Below are 18,670 nucleotides of genomic sequence, written 5' to 3'. Positions count from 1 at the left end.
TACAGTTTAAGTAAAATATAAAGTAAAAGTGTGTCAATGTTTAACAAAACCATAAACAAATTCTAGGACATCCCAAAAACCCGGTGTCACGAGTGCATGAGCATTTACTAAGGAGTACAATAATAATACAATATCGGTCTGGAGTATAAAATAGACAGGATAAAGTAAATAAATATGATGGAGACTCTGAATGTTGTGGTGCGTAGCATAGAATACAGATCACCAAAAAGTCCCCTCAGCAGTTGCGCCTACGCTCCAAGACGACCATCAAAGGAACCTGTTAGATCCTGCACATTAAGTGCAGAAGTATAGTATGAGTACTTAGATAAACGCGTACCTAGTAAGTATATAGCCTAATTCCGGAGAAGTAGTGATGAGGGGTCGACATCGACACTTACTAGTGTTCCAATAAATAAGATGCATGAACCATAAGCAGACATGAAATATAATAGGATCAATAGAATAACAATCAGTAATCAACATGAGCCTTTAACGAAATATCAATTTAAAATTTCCATTTAGCACATGCCATCTCAACAAATAAGAATCGTCAAATAAATATCCGATCTCCGGTCACAAGGGAATATCATGTAATTTTCCATGTCCCCAATCAAGAGGGTAATCTCGTGGGTATTCGGACTCCTAGCAATTTTATGCACGGATATTGCCTAACTCGTCCATCCCGATCCACATAGTCATGTACATATACTGTCGAGGTCGTACGGCCCGATCCATGGATGCATCTCATATATATATATATATATGCTGCCGAGGCGTTCGGCCCTATCCACAGGAAAGGAAGAAACTTATCAATTTGCGAGACACGTGCTTACAACACAGGTGCAGGAGCATAAAGTAAACATGACTTTTACCGTTTATCAAATATCTTGCCAAACAACTCAAGGAAATAAAGCTCGACCTAATATATTCCCAAATCAATTTCAATTATAAATTCACTTAATTAAGCTAGCAAAATGAGTTCAAATAATTCAAATATTACATGATAAAGTCTGAAGTCTACCCGGACATAAAAATGCTTTAACCTACGTACTGAATCTCATTATCTCGTGCATACGTAGCACCCACAACTAGTAGCACATAACATTCTTAATACCTACGGGGTGGTTTCCCCATCGCAAAGTTAGACAGGGGTCTTACCCCGCTCTGAAGTTTCAATAACCGGCTCCAATGCCACTCTAACTCCTCAATCCAAAGCCAAACGATCTGAAACTAGTCAAACAATATAAAAACCAACAACAATATACTCCTACACTCATAATTAATTAATTTATAATAATTCTCAACTCCACTCGAAAAGTCAACAAAGTAAACCCTAGGGCCCACGTGCCCGAATTTAGAAACTTCTTGAAGATTATCATAACCCATAACACCACGAACTCAAATATATAATTTATTCCTAATTTCATGTCTAATTTCGTGGTAAAATAAAAAAATACCAAATTCTAGGTTTCTTCAAAAATCTCACAATATCTAACAATTTTCATGTTTCAATACTTATAGAATCCATGTAATTAACTTACAATATGTGGAAACTAAATCCTTACATAGATGATGAAAATCTTTTCTTAAAGAGCTCCAAAAATTGCCCAAACCATGTGAGAAGTGGAAGAAATGAGCCAAAACCCGAAATAAAATAAGTCTGCCCAGCAATTGCATTCTGCGGTCAAGCCCTCGCGATCGCGAACACCAACCTCGTCCAACTGCAAAATCGCTCTTCGCAAATGCGACACACTGGTCGTGAACACGGTGGTCAACTCCACAGTCCCTTCGTGAACGTGACCAAACCCCCACGAACGTGTAGGAAAAATCACATGTTGCACCTTCCCGCTTAACATTCCACGCGATCGCGGCCTCTCTCTCGCGATCGCGATACACTGCAGCCCAAAGCTTCGAGAACGTGACGTAAATGGCTCTCAACAGACCTTCGTGAATGTGACCTTTTCTTCGCGATCGCGACTAAGGAAGCACCAGACACCAGAAACATCAGACCAAACATGGCGAAATGGTCTGAAGTCCATCCGAAACTCACCCTAGGCCCACGGGGCCCCATCCAATCATACCAACCAGTCCCAAAACATGACACGAACCTGCTCGAGGACTCAAATCACCCCAAACAACATCCATACTACGAGTTGACGATCAATATCCTTCTTTTAACTTTCAAACATTAAAACTTCAACGAACGCGTCCGAATCATATCTAAATATTTCGGAATGACGCCAAACTTTACGTACAAGTCACAAATCATGATACAAACCTATTCAAAGGCTCGGACTCCCGAACGTACATCGATAACACCAAAGTCCACTTCAAACCAAACGTAAGAAACTCTAAAACCTTCAAAATGCCAACTTTACACAATAAGCGCCAAAAGGCTCCCGGGGGACCCGATACTCAACCCGAACATACGCCCAAGTCCGAAATCATCATACAAACCTAGTGGAACCTTCAAATCTTGATTCCAATATAGTTTACCCAAAAGTCAAAGTTGGTCAACTCTTCCAACTTAAAGCTTCTGAAATGAGAACATTCCTTCCGAATCAACTCCGAACATCCCGAAATTCAATTCCGACCACATGTACAAGTGATAAAATATGAAATGAAGCTACTCAATGCCTAGAAATTCTAAACGACGTGCTAGAGCTCAAAACAACCGATCAGGTCTTTACATGCTGCATGCCAAGGCAGGCTTTGTATGTGGGTTTACACATGTGTCGAGACAAGGTGGGAATATTATTATGCGCATGTGGCAAGACAAGGTAGACATTTACTTTATTATTGTGCATGTGACGTGACAAGGGGGTTGTGTCGGGGTTTATTTGTGATGAATTGCGATGGCCTGGGGGCATTGTTATTGATGATATTTGGGTAGTGGTGTGCCTACCTTGTGTGAGTCATGCATATTATGATTTTCTTGTGTTGTTTCCTATGTGCCATCTGTTGTCTCTAATCTTACTTATTGACTCATGTTGTGATACAACACTTACACAAGCATACATCGTAGTTAGCCAGGCGCCTCTAGTGCATGTTCCCCAACCGAAGCTACTGGTGGCTCCTCAGCTATAGCACGTGCTCCTCCTCGACCTCTACCCATACCTCTACCCTGGCCCCTAGCAACACCCGCTTTGGGGGCAGCATCAACAGTAACTGTAGCTTGTGTTCTCACTATCTATGCGAGAATAGGATGCCAAAGGCTGAAATTCCAAGATTAATAAACTCGCACAATATTAATGAAAGAAGCGAAGTTTCCTAATAGTTTTGTAGCCTCTCAAAGATATGTACAATTATCTCTGTACTGATCCGCAAGACTCTACTAAGCTTGCTTATGACTCGTAGCACCCATGAACCTAGAGCTCTGATACCAATTTGTCACAACTCAAAATCCCTCCTCAGGGGTCGTGATGACACCTATTCTCTAAGACTGTAAGCCTAACACTTTCTGAATTAATAACAGATTTTAACCAATCAACTATTAAATATGAACTTGAAAATTCTATATAAAGCCAACTATCCAAAGTAGATATATAACATCCCAAAACTGGTAGTACAAGTCATAAGCTCTACTGAGTTCACTAGAAAATCTCTAAGTACAAATGTTCCGGAATAAAATTAAACATTACAAAGTAAACTTCAAAAGGTGATTCCGAAATGCGATGGAAGGTATACATTGAATTCTCCGCCGCAACTGACAATCGGATAATTAATGATCTGCATGCTCCAATGTACCCGAATCTACAAAAAAGTGCATAAAGTGTAGCATGAGTACACCACAGCGGTACCCAGTAAGTATCAAGACTAACCTCGGTGGAGTAGTGACGAGGAACCGTCAGGACACCTACTAGACATAATAACTTGTGCATCTATGAATATAAAACTAACAAGGAATAATATTAAGCTAAACATGGTAAAAATGATGTTACAATACTTGCAATAAGAACAAGAAACAACAATTAACAATAAGGAGCAAACATGTAAAAACGTTGTAAAGCAAGTAGAATATAGTTAAAGTCCGATCAAACCAAGTAAGTGAAAATGAGTAACAGCCCAATAAAACAACAACTTTCACACTAGGTTTATACAAAAATTTAGCCGAGGTACCACACCTCATAATCACAAATTCACGGGTCCCAAATCACGAATCCTAATCACTTGGCATCTTGTGCCCATATTACTAATCACAACCGCATGGACAACTCACGTGCAATTACCATTAATACCTCATATCTGCACGGACAACTCATGATCTAAGAGAGTAACAATATCCCATATCCGCACGGACAAATCACGTGCTAACAGTAATAATATCTTATATCCGCACGAACAACTCATGTGCTAACAGTAACAATATTTTATATCCTCACGAGCAACTCATGTGCTAATTGTACAACTCACACACAGAAGGCAAGTATACAAGAATACAAATATCATCGGGGCGATTATCTGATCAAGATATAGAAATATAGTGAGAATAGTGTCGCACCCCTTTCTCTCTCGAAAGTGGGTTTTGACATGTGACAACCATTTTAAATGGGTACCAAAAGAGAAGAGTCACCACCTAATGATTTTGCAGTGCGTTAGGGCACCTAATTGCGAATAACTCTATTTTGACTAGTCTATGTCACCAAAGATCGGGTAAGGAATATAGTTACCTCAAAGAGAAAGTGTTAGGTACTCTTCGAGGTGCATAACTGTGGTCCTGGCCGAATTTTACACTATGTGGGATTATCATATTATAATTGTCCTATGTTATCATATAAGCTAGGGAAGACAGGAATTTAAAGGTTATATTATGAACAAATGTAATGAAAATCGTAAAACAATTAAACTGTATAGATAATCAGTGCAAGTACTAAGAGATTACAAGCTACAACTTAATTATTTAATGACTAAGTGCGAACAATAAACATATAAAGGAAGGGGGTGCTATGTTTTTAGCCTAAAGGATCACCCCATGCAACATAAATAATACTTTGCAACTCCCTTAGGGTAAGGGTTGCTCATATTATTCAGCGGGCACAGACTATCATCTCCTACTACCTGATTACTATATTAAAGTTGTTTACCTAAAAAGCGCTCTAATTCAATTCTAGGTCATATCATATGCGTGCACTACCCATCCCATGTCTATAGTCTAGGAGGCTTTGGACCTCTTATGTGGGTGGTTTTAGACTCTACTTAGAATGCTCAAAATGAAAAAACTAGGGGCACATTCAAAACATATATGACTTCACATAAAGATAATAAATGGCTCAAGTTAGCCTCCATACATAGCAACAAATGCACGCGAGCAAATTAGGCAGTAGATAGATTTAGAGTTAAGAAGCATGAGAGTCGTTGAGTCCTATAGGCATAGTTTCTGTGTGATTTTGATTTCCAGTATCTTACAAGCAGTACTGCAGCTTTAGACTAATGAATTTGCAGATTGAAGGCGTTAAAATCCCTATAGGCATGATCTCTAAATTGTTTGCGCAATGAGACAGTATAACTATTTGAAAGCTCAGAATTAACAGTGTTGATTTTATAGACATGCTTTCTAGGCGAGTGGCAATATCCTATAGGTAGGATTTCTAGCAATTGAAAATTGAATTTGATTTTATAATACTTTATCCGTATAGGCATGTCATCTTGGTGGGGCAGTATAATGAAAGCCGCAAAAGTAATTTATTAATTGATTAAAATATTATAGTCATGGTATCTAGATGAGCATTAGCGAAGACATGTTTTATCACATCCCATAGGCATGCTGTCTAATAATTGAGGCATTTGATCCCTATAGACATGTTGTCTAAGAGTGTACAATAGTAGTTATTAGAAATAGATATAGCAATTGCTTACACTAACATGCTTTGATTGGTTTACAAGTATTACACAAGTTAAGTGAAGTGTGTGTGATTCGTATAAACATGCTTTCTATTAGTGGATAGAAATAAAGCACGTTAAACAAAATAGCAAATAAAGCACGTAGACTATACAGGCATGGTTTCTACCCTTTTATGCAAGAATAGAGTATACCCGTCTCCCCCAATTTAACTAACTCCCCGATTGTTCGTTTATAAATCATTACATGCCCATAATAAAATAACACATACTAAAAGATGACAAAATACAGACTGAAACAAATACAGGCCCACTAAGGCAATTACAGACCCAGAATAAGTAACCCAGGGATATCCCTAGGCCTTCTTACCCCACTAACAAAATAGCAGGCCCAAACCATAGGCTCACAAGGCAACTATAGTGCCCTTGAATCCAGTGCCCAAGTCCAACAACACATATGGCCCCCTTCCAGGCCCAACAAAATAAATTACTTACCCAAATGGATGCCCAATTTAACCACACGGGTAACAAGCGACTCATTAACAGCTTAAACACTTAGTTCTGAAAACTGTAACTTGCAACAATTCTAATCAAGGCATATAAACATGATCATGCTAAATTGGGAGACATACAAGACACATATGAGGCAGTTGTGCTTGTCATTCCAGAAACAAAGTTTAAGATTAATAGGATTGGCCATCATAAGATAGTCAAATATTTTAAACAAAGTTTTCAAAACAAAGCATGGTCCAAGACTCTCCTAAAGAGCTTTAGACAGTGATTTGAACACGAAAATCTAGTAGTGTCATAGACAAGGACAAATGAGGTGCAATCTTAACATTAAGGCTTTAATATGAGAGCCTAATGAGAATGTGACAACATAACAACATGCTAGTGTGCATAGTTTGGCAAACATATCACTTAGTTGAACATGATACTTAACATGGTGAGCATTGATCACAAAGTCCCTAAAGAGCTCATGGTAGGTAAAAGCATATATCAACACCAGGTTAACATGGAAAGCAGGCATCATGATTCATATCAGTTGACTACACATAAGAGAAGAAACTAAACATTGAGATCTACCCTAGAAGACTTAGGCAGTGCTAAAGAATACAAGATTAACAAGTTGAGGAGTACAATTACTAGAATTGCAAATATCAGAAAGAAACATGTTCAGCTGGACATTAAGAAAGTATTGTAACATGGGGGTTAACATGATCTTGGTCAGTTTGTAGAGAAACAGTAAATTACACGTAAATGTTTCAGCATGAAGAAGTTCATTCAAGCAAGTTATGGGCAGGAGATGATCTCCTAAGAGTTTCAATATAGGAACCCAATACAAGGAATGAGAAGGGACTCATAACAAACAATAGGTGATCATAATAGTTAGGGTCATTAAAGTTACACACATATAGTGGGCATACATCGAAGCTTACAGTTCAAACAAGTTTAGATGTTTGAAAAACAATAAGGTACAAAATAATTCCAATGCAAACAAGAATACCAACAGAGGCAAACAATAGCATATTGATTTACAAGAGCCTAAATAACATGAGCATACAAAGCATGAATACAAGCAAGAGAATGAAATTGCGAGAGTCTTAGTACTTACCAGTTTGCAGAACTAAAGAGAAAATAAGGTAGAAAACTAAATTCCAAGAATAACTTGTTTATTAGTAGCAAAGAGAATAGTAAAAACGCCAAAATTCTTAGTGTGTCAGAGTTTCCAAGGGTCTCAGATGAACCCCAGGCAGTGCTCACACTGAGAGAGGTTAAACAATCAAATTTCGGCGGCCTTGGCATTCAGCCGACCAAAATCAAAACCTCAGAATAATATAGAATGAGTGAGAGTGGGTGAATAGTGGTTGTAACAGTAGTCAAGTGATAGTGGTTCAGACTTAGAAGGGGAACATGAAAGGGGGTTTATATAATAGTAGAAATTGAACGAACAAACATGAAAAACAATCAATTAAGAACAAATAAGGAAATAAAATTTCACATGTAATCAATAATAGAGCCGGTAAAGGGAGAAATCAAAAAACAAACCCTAATTAGGGTTCGACATTTGAAAATTAGTATGTTTGTGTGAGAAATCAATGCTTCTTCCGTATATATGGACGAGATATTATCCATAGCTTAGAGATGGTACTTGCCAAGTTTAGGCAAGTACTAAGTAACACCATTGTTGCGTTGATACTGATGCGGTAACACAAATAAGGAAGGTGAATCACAAGGAGATTCCATTGTCTAGCCAGAATGGGAGAATGCTTTGAGATGAGGTGGCTAGGTTTTAGTGTGAGAGTGGAGAGATGAGAGAATACAAAGGCATCTAGGCGTATGATTTGTCTCTAGGGTTTGGGGCGAGGTTTATAAAGAAAGGGGAAGGGCTGTTGTGGGCCGTTGATCTTATGATCAAAGGGGAAATAGGGTGGGTCGTGAGATGGGTCGTGATCGGGTTAGATGAAGAGGTAGTTTGTTTTGGGTTGCTGAAGGGTTAAACATAATGGGCCAGGTGTTTTGGGCCTGATGTTTGTCCGAAACTAGCACTGTATTGGGCTATTAAATTAAATATACAAAATTTATTTAAAATAATTTATAAATAATAAAAATATTACTTATGTAGTAAAATGATTGAAAATAATACCTTAGCATTATAAAAATATAAAAGGCTAATTTAGTATAAACAATGTAAATAATGTAATTATGTATTGAATATAGGCTATTATTGCAAAATTGTATACATAGCAAAAGCACAAATGTAAATTTATTAAATGAAGTAAAAATGTTATAAAACATATATGTGGATGTAAATAATAAATTTGGATGATTAGGTCCTCCCAAAATAAATTGAAAGGAAAAATTAATAAATATTTGAACAACCTAAATTCATGAAATCAATTTTAAAGCTTCAAATATTATGAAATATTATAGAAAATACTTATATGACTCTTGTAAATTGGGTAACGATGCAAAAAGATATTTGAAAGTATATATAATATTTCATAAAATATGAGGGCAAAATTGGGTATCAACAGATGTCCCTCTTTACACGGGAATGATGAAAGAGTTGTCAGGTAAATAAAATGATGACCAATTTTGTCCGAAATGAGTGAGGATGATGTGTTTTTCAAAAAATGGGAGTCGAACCCTGGTTCATAAGTTGCCTACATATCCCTGGTGTTATGGGAATCATGCCGTGTATAGTTCTAGATCCAATGACAAACGAAACCGATGGAGTTATTATAAGAATGGTTATATGTTTCGAGGAAAGATCTTTTGTATAGGATGGTGTCATAAGCAGCAGGTAATTTTTGGTGGAGCTATGAATGCGAATTTGAATGTTACGGATATTTGAGGTAAATGTTTGGGCGGTTACGGGACAAAGAGCAAGCAATTATTGATTGTCAGTTATGTTTGAGACAGTCAAAGGACGTGAATGTTGTGAAGGGAAACCGGAGTGAGAATTGCTCCCATTTGTAGAATGTTTACCTCCCGAGTTACCTACAAAACTTAAAATACAATGCACACGAATATATATAGGGTTACTGCAGAAATTTAAACATGATGCAAATTCCATTCACACCATGAGGGTTGTCTTCAGACGATGAGGATAACGTCTTTATACCATGGCATCCTGGGCCATGAAGTGTATGATAAGGGATTCGCAGGCCATGAGATGGTGTCCTCGGGCCATGAGGATGGTGCCTGTGGACTATGATGCCTTTGAATAATGATATGCAGTTTTGAGAGATCCCAGGCCATGGCATGATGTCTTTAGGCCATGAGGATAATGCCTTTTATGATGCCTTCAGACAACGTGGCGATGTTCAGCTCATGAAATGCAAATATGCGGTAATATTGATCGTCTGATAGAGGGAACATGTGATGCTTAATCATATGCGAAAACGAAACAAGAAGGTGCTTAGCCTTGTATGTGATAAGGGCAGTGCTTAGCCCTATGAAACGAAAGGCAACTTTTAGTCTTATGCAATAATGGAGGCAGTGCTTAGACTCATGCAAATGTAATAGAGACACTGCTTAGTCTCATGCAAAGGAAGGCAGTGTTTTAGCCTTATGCGATTATGGAGGAAATGCTTAGCCTCATGCAATATAATGGAGACAGTGCTTTGTCTCATGCGAGGGAAGGCAACGTTTAGCCTTATGGAATAGTGTAATGGAGACAATGCTTAGTCTTATGCAAAGCAAATGATGTGTTTAGCCTTATGAAATAATGGAGGCAATGCTTCGTCTCATGCGATATGATTGAGATAGTGCTTAGTCTCATGCAAGGGAAGGCAACGTTTAGCCTTATGCAAAAGTGGAGGCAATGCTTAGCCTCATGCAATTAAAGGCGAAGATTAAATATGATAAAGAAAATGATTCTTATATTGACGCGTTGGTGCTAGGCGATATATGTTGGTAAAGCTAGTGGTATTGTTGTATATTGTGGGCATGCTTGTCATGTCCGTTATGCCCGCATCCAAAGAACAATTGTGATTTTTGGGGGAAAGGTTAGTCTGTGCCTTTGGTTCCTTGTCTTGATGCCTTGTTCGAGTCACCCTGGGTAATATCTGGCTACTACATAAAATGAAATTTTCGAAAATATGCATTTGTGATAAATCATTTGTAAAAAATGTCGTTGTTCAAAATATGTGATAATGCATAAAACAAATAATTTTGTCGAATCGGAGACGGTGACATGTTTCGAGACATTGCAACCTTCTCAACTTGGAATTTTGAGGACCCGCCACAAAATTGTGCCCCGGTTTAAATACATACTTCCGGCAATACACTTCTTAGCGATACTTGACGTAATGAGAGTGACGAAAACTCGAAACTTGCCCCAGTTCCAGACTGTAGAGGGGAATGAAGATTTTATTATGATGTGACCGAAGCCACAGGGCTGCCTACGTATCCCTTCTTAAATTGTAATCAGTTCAAGCATAGTTGAAGTTACATCATAGAGAAAATGCAAACATAATCTTAAACATAACATCTCCTGACTGCGTCCGAATTGATAGGTTTTGTCCATATTTCTCCATCCATGTCTACAAGTATAAGTGCTCCTCCGATCAATACTCGGTGAACCATGTAAGAGCCTTGCTAGTTAGGTGAGAACTTCCCTTTTGCTTCGTCCTGATGCGGGAAGATTCATTTCAACACCAATTACCCCAGTGTGAATTGCCTCGATCTAACCTTTTTGTTGAAAGCCCTTACCATTCTATTCTAGTAGAGTTGACTGTCACACACTGCATTCATCCTCTTACCGTCAGTGAGAGCCAGTTGCACATACCGACTCTGTATCCATTCCGCATTACTGAGATCGGCCTCCTGTATGATTCTTAGGGAAGGAATCTCCACCTAGATAGGTATGATAACTTCAGTACCGTAGACCAATTGATAGGGGGTTGGCCCGGTTGATGTACGAACTGTGGTGTGGTACCCAAGCAAAGCAAATGGTAGCTTCGCATGCCATTGCTTGTAGATATCCACCATCTTCCTTAATATCTTCTTGATGTTTTTGTTGGTGGCTTCCACGACTCCATTCATTTGTGGCCTATATTCATTTGTCGGTAATGATTGACTTAGGTACTCCAAATCGACAAACAATACGATCCAGGAGGAAATCTGCTACGACTTTCTGTAACACACCGATTTGTTTTTGAAGTACTTAAGTGTAAAGCCCAGTAAAATTTTCCAAAAGAAAATAATGTTTCTTGGTGTCGAATTGTTCTTACATGTTTGATATTGTATAAACAATGCACTGAAAAGTAAAGGAAAAATATTGGTAGCAAAATGCATTTCTGTGGTCCATTATGCGACCGCATAATCACTCTGCGGGCCACATAATGGCCGCAGAAGTAAGGTAGGAGAGGGTAAGTTGGATGCTATTCTGTGGTCGATTACGCGACCGCACAACAGGTCTACGGGCCGCATAGTGACCGCAGATACAGACATATTTTTGCCTGTTCTGGACACCAATTATGCGACCGATATACGGTCCGCATATCGATTATGCAATCACTAATATTGTTCCGAAACTTCAATTTTGGGTTTTTAAAGCCCGACCCTACTTCGTCAAATACATGCTTTGGGCCATTTTTTAGCCAACATTTGACACTATGGAGTGAGAGAGTGTGCCCTAGAGTAAAAGGGTGTTCCTCAATAATTGATTCTTTCAATTCTTGCTCAATCCTAAAGATAAGATTCTACACCCTAAACCTCAATTTCAAATTTTTCTAGAAATGGGTAATTAGCAAGATAATTTTTGGGGATGAGAGTTGTTTATTTTGCATGCATGTGTTATCAAAGGGTGTAGGAAGATTTTTGAGCTAAAAATGGTAAAGATTGGGTTGTGGGATGATGGAATCCTCCATAAAATGACCATAAACCCTTAATGCATACCTAGTGTTTGATAAAATGCTCAAATGAGCTAGAACCACGAGCATCTTCCTAATTTTGATTGAATTTGTTATATTTCTACAATAAATTGAAGTTGCTAAGAATTCTGAAATAATTTAGAGTTTAAGGAAGCTCAATTGAGGTATGTTGGCTGAACTCTTCTCTTAGAATTGGATCCCACGATATTCATGTGAATTATGTAAGTCCTGAGTGGTTCAATATAAAATTGTCTATTCCGAGTAAGATTAGGTTGAAAGATATATGTTCAACAAGTAACCCAAATGCTTTATTTATGTTATGTTATCAATTGAGGATGTGTTAAAAATATGGTTTGTGCATTAGAAATGTTCGACTTCAAGTTAAATTCAAACGAAAGCTAATATGCCAAATGTTGTGAAGAATCTCTATGTGCCTTAGACTTTTAATTGCTCACATATGTACTATATCTCTTGATTTGAATTGACGTTGTTATTGTTGATGATGTTGATGTTAGAAAGTGAAAAGGTGAGCATTAAATACTAAATACGGCCAATGTGCCAAGGGTGATCTTATAATTATGGCCATTAGTGCCAATGAAATGAAAAGATGTGAAAGTAGTATGAAATGCGATGATTGATACAAAAAGTTTGATGTCTCGAATAAGACAGCCTAGCCGATCGGGTCGTGATCGGACACCATGCCACACATAGGGTGGTGATTGTGCTGGAAATTGTAATTGAAATTGTGATTGTGGTCGATGTCCCTAATGGATAGCCTAGACGAGCAGGTCGTGATCGGACTTCGTGTTAAAGATGGTGGTACTGATACTGAAAGTAATTGCGCTTGATGTCTCTAATAAGATAGCCTAGCTGATCGAATCATGATCGGACTCCGTGCTAAGAGTACGATGGTTTTGGTATTGTAAATAATGGTATTGTGAACAATGGAATATCGATACTAAACATCTCCCAATGTGAGAAATGGAAATTAATTTGAACACTGTCTTGATCCTAAATTGAGATTTCATGTTGATTAAGGCTTTCATTGATATTATGATATTCTTGTTTGTATTATTTGTTCTATTGAGAGGGTGTTTAGTTATACATACTAGTGTTATTCGACGGTACTAATGTCCCTTTTGCCGGGGGGGCTGCATCTCTAAATGGATGCAAGTGGTTCCATAGTAGGAGATATTGATTAGTGATAGCAGTACACTTTCTTCCCAGCTGACTTGGTGAGCCCCACCGAATCCCAGGGTCATGTATCTTTTGTACTTTGTGTATTCTGTTTGAGGTATAGCCGGATCCTTGTTGCCGGCATTATCATTGTACTCTTCTTTATCTATAGAGGCTCCGTAGACATAGTGTGGGTTGTGAATTGGTGCTGGAAAAGTCAAAATATGTTATGTTCTGGTTGTATTACTTGTCCATTTGAGACTTTAAAAATGATGAAACTATTGGTAATGAATTGGTATTGTAGACATGAATACCTTTTTGTCTAATTAATGAAAATATGTATTATCTCCATTCGTGAATGAGTTTGGGTAGAAGGAAATCTAACAGGCTTGCTTGGTCGGGTTCACTTGATTGAGCGTCGGTCGCGCTCCTTAGTTTTGGGGCTTGACAAACTTGGTATCAGAGCCTAAGGTTTTAAACTGTCATAGGATGTCTCGGAGTCGTGTCTAGTAGAGTCCTTATTATCGATGTGTTGTCGACCACATCTATAATTAGGATGCTACATGGACATTTAGGAAAAATACCCTTCTTTTATGTTCTTGATCGTGCGATAAAGCTGGTTGTAAGATTGTTCCTCCTTTAACTCCCGAGTTGCTCTAATCTTCAGTACATGTTACCTAAGAAGATGGCAAGGATTGTCCAAAGAGCCAATGTCACCCCAGGAGTGACAGTTGATCCTATAATTGAGGATGCGGGTGAGCACCCGAGGAGTGAGAATATTCCTCCAGTTACTACACTGCCTAACTCTACTACAACTGATCAGACCGCACCTGTCCCTACACCTACTGAGGGTGAAATAGTCCCTCCAACGGATATACCAGGTCCACCTCGAGTTACAGCTTCCGATTATGGTGTTTCTGATGTTGATCTTAGGGGTGCAATACAGATGTTGGCTCAGATAGTGGCATCCCAGGCCCAGAGATCAAATGTTGCACCTACTTCTTCCAGTCAGCCAGGGGATTCTACTAGTTCCAGGGTGAATAGGTTTCTCCAGTTGGATCCTCCAGTGTTTACGGGCACTAACCCAGAGGAGGATCCCCAGTTATACATGCTACTGAGGCAGAGGCAGTGGAATTGGCCTCCTACTGCCTGAAAGAGGTGGCATATTCTTAGTTTGAACTATGGGAGGAGTCCCGTGAAGAAGGGAGCCCGGCGAGGTGGGGTGAGTTTTTCGATGCTTTCATTGATCATTTCTTGCCTGCCGAGACTAAGGCAGCCCGTGCTGCTGAGTTTGAGAACCTGAGGCAAGGTAGCCTGACTGTGTGGGATTACCACATGAGATTCGCGTACCTGTCCAAGTATGCTATTTACATGTTGCCTACTATGGAGGCTAGACTACGTAGGTTTGTACAGGGCCTTAGTCCCTTGGTAATTAATCAGGCCACTACAGCAGCATTGAATTTTGATTTGAACTATGGGAAAATGGTGGCATTCTCTCAAGCAATAGAGACTCGAAAGTTGAGGAACATAATGGAGTGAGAGGGTAGCAATAAGGCCTGGTTTGCGGGCAACTTGGGCGATTCTTCTGGTGGTGGTAAGTCAACATTCGGGGGAGGGCCGTCAGGGCCATCCAAGTCTTTTGCTCAGTCTTCGGCTAGTGCACTGCCACCAGGGCCCAGTCACCAGCAATAGTGGTACCGTTTCAAGCTCAATTTGGGCAATAAGGGATCCTATTAGCAGGGTCGTCATGGTGGTATATTCCAGCAGCAGAGGAGGCCCCCATGCCCTCATTGTGGAAAGCTTCACCTAGTAATATGCTACATCGACTTACCCATATGCTACGGATACGGACTAAGGGGTCACATTTAGAGGGATTATCGTTCGTCCCGCCAGGGTGCGGATAGGGCCCCAGCATAGCCAGCCCATTCTGTAGCTACTACATCAGCAGCACCTCCTCCGGCTTGAGGCACTCCAACACCCGTAGAGCGTGTTGCAACTTGGTGTGGAGCAGATAGTTTGGGAGGATCCGGTCATTTCTATGCTATGAGGGGTCGCCAGAATTCAGATGCTTCTCCAGATGTTGTCATAGGTATATTGAGTGTCCAATCTCATGATGTGTATGCTCTTATTGATCCCGGTTCCACTTTGTCATATATCACACCTTATGTTTCTATGGAATTTGGGATAGAACCAGAACAACTTCATGAGCCGTTCTCTGTATCTACTCTGGTTGGTGAGTCTATTTTGGCCGCACGGGTTTAGAGGGATTGTGTTGTCACGCTGTGTGGTCGGGTACCATGGCTGATCTTATTGAATTGGGAATGGTTGACTTTGATGTGATAATGGGGATGGACTGGCTTTATTCTTGTTTTGTAGAGCTTGATTGTCGAACTAGGACTGTTAGGTTTGAATTTCCAAACGAGCCAGTTATTGAGTGAAAGGGTGATGGTGTAGTGCCAAAGGGTAGGTTTATTTCTTACCTTAAGGCCATGAAAATAATCAGCAAGGGGTGTATTTACCATTTGGTCTTAGTTACGGACACCGATGTTGAGGCACCTACACTTGATTCTGTGCCTGTTGTGAAGGAATTTCCGGGAGTCTTTCCGGAAGATCTCCTTGGGATCCTACCAGACAGGAAGATTGATTTTGGGATTGATGTGATGCCAGACACGCATTCTATATCTATTCTGCCCTATAGAATGGCACCGGCAAAATTGAAGGTACTAAAGGAGCAGCTGAAGGACTTGTTAGAAAAGGGTTTCATCCGGCCGAGTGTGTCGCCTTGGGGCGCACCGGTCCTTTTTGTAAGGAAGAAAGATGGGTTTCTGAGAATGTGTATTGACCATCGACAACTTAATAAGGTCACAATCAAATATAAGTACCCATTGCCAAGGATAGATGACTTGTTTGACCAATTGCAAGGTGCTAGGTACTTCTCCAAATTTGATTTACGATCCGGGTATCATCAATTGAAGATCAGGGAGCGGGATATTTCAAAAACAACTTTTAGGACCCGGTATGGGCATTTTGAGTTTCTAGTGATGTCTTTTGGGCTAAGAAATGCCCCGGCAACCTTCATGGATCTTATGAATCGAGATTTTAAGCCATTCCTTGACTCTTCTGTAATACTGTTTATCGACGATATTCTTGTATATTCACGAAGTCGAGAAGACCATGCCGATCATCTTAGGGTAGTTCTGCAAACCCTACATCAGCCCCAGTTATATGCAAAGTTTTTAAAGTGTGAATTTTGGCTTGAATCGGTCATATTCTTGGGTCATTCAGTCTCTAGTGAGGGAACTAAGGTTGATCCTCAGAAAATTTCTGCTGTGAAGAATTAGCCGAGGCCTACAACTCCAACAGAGATTCGATGTTTCTTAGGCTTAGCTTGATATTACAGAAAGTTTGTGGAGGGGTTTTCTACCCTTACCTCTCCATTGACTAAATTTACGCAGAAGGCAATTAAGTTCCAATGGTCAGATATTTGTGAAAAGAGTTTCCAAGAGTTGAAAGAAAGATTGACTACGACACCGATGTTGACTCTACCAAAGGGTATAGATGGATTTGTGGTATATTGTGATTCTTCAAGAATAGATCTTGGATGTGTATTAATGCAACACGGCAAGGTTATAGCTTATGCTTCTAGGCAACTCAAGAATCATGAAAAGAACTATCCAACACATGATTAAGAAATTGCGACAGTGGTATTTGCATTGAAAATTTGGCGTCATTATTTATATGGGGTCCATGTGGATATATTCACGGACCATAAGATCCTTCAATATATTTTCAAGAAGAAGGAATTGAATCTGAGGCAAAGAAGATGGCTTGAGTTACTCAAGGACTATGACATTAATATTCTATAACATCCGGGAAAGGCCAATGTTGTGGCAGATGCTCTTAGTCGGAAATCCATGTGTAGTTTGGCTCACTTGGAGGCATATCAAAGGTCATTATCGAAGGAAGTTCACCGATTGGCTAGTTTGGGAGTTCGTCTTGCAGATTCTAGTGAAGGAGGAGTAATGGTGCAAAATAGGGCTGAATCATCGCTTGTTGAGGAAGTAAAAAAGAAGCAATACAACGATCCATTGTTGATGCAATTGAAAGAGGGGATTCATAAACATAAGACCATGGCATTTTCTCTTAGCATGGGTGATGGTACACTATGGTACCAAGGGCATCTATGTGTTCCAAATGTAGATGGTCTCAGGGAAACAATCATGACAGAGGCTCACACTTCTAGGTATTCTATGCACCCGGGTTCTACAAAAATGTATCATGATCTTAAAGAAATCTACTAGTGGAATGATATTAAGAGGAATGTAACGGAATTTGTGGCGAAGTGTCCAAATTGTCAGTAAGTGAAGGCCGAACACCAACGGCTCGGTGGGTTGGCACAAAACATAGAAATTCCAATGTGGAAGTGGTAAATGATTAATATGGACTTTGTGGTAGGATTACCGCACACTCCGTGCAAGTTTGACTCAATTTGGGTGATTGTGGATCGACTCAAGAAATTAGCATACTTTTTGTCGGTTAAGTCAACCGACACAGCGGAGTAGTATGCTCAGTTGTATATCAAATAAATAGTCAGGTTGCATGGCACATGATTTTCCATCCTTTATGATTGGGGAGCACAATTCAGTGCTAATTTTTGGAAGATGTTTTAGCAAGGTTTGGGTACCTAGCTGAATCTTAGTACAACCTTTCACCCACAGACTGACGGGAAGGCAAAGCGCACTATTCAGATGCTTGAGGATATGTTGCGCGCTTGTGTTCTAGACTTCAAAGGTAGATGGGATGATCATTTACCACTCATAGAATTTGCATACAATAATAGCTATCATGCTAGCATTCAGATGGCACCTTCCGAGGCTTTATATGGTAGGAGATGTAGATCTCTCATTGGGTGGTTCGAAATTGGGGAAGTAGAGTTGATAGGGCCAGACCTCATGCATCAGGCTATGGAAAAAGTTAAAATCATTAAGGAGCAGTTGAAGACTGCTCAGAGTCGTCAAAAATCCTATTTGGATGTTCGTCGTAAGGATTTGGAGTTAAAAGAAGATGATTGGGTATTATTGAAAGTTTCCCCCATGAAGGGTGTAATGCGATTTGGTAAGAAAGGGAAATTGAGTCCGAGGTATGTCGGACCGTACAAAATAATTCAGAGGATCGGTGAGGTGGCGTACAAGCTTGAGCTACCCCCTCAGATGTCATTAGTAAACCCGATGTTTCTTGTGTCTATGTTGAAGAAAGTAGTTGGCGATCCATCA

The sequence above is a fragment of the Nicotiana tomentosiformis genome, chromosome 9 (genome assembly GCF_000390325.3).
Source record: "Nicotiana tomentosiformis chromosome 9, ASM39032v3, whole genome shotgun sequence".
NCBI lineage: Eukaryota > Viridiplantae > Streptophyta > Magnoliopsida > Solanales > Solanaceae > Nicotiana > Nicotiana tomentosiformis.
The sequence above is the reverse complement of the archived record's forward strand: the minus strand, read 5'-3'. Positions refer to the sequence as shown.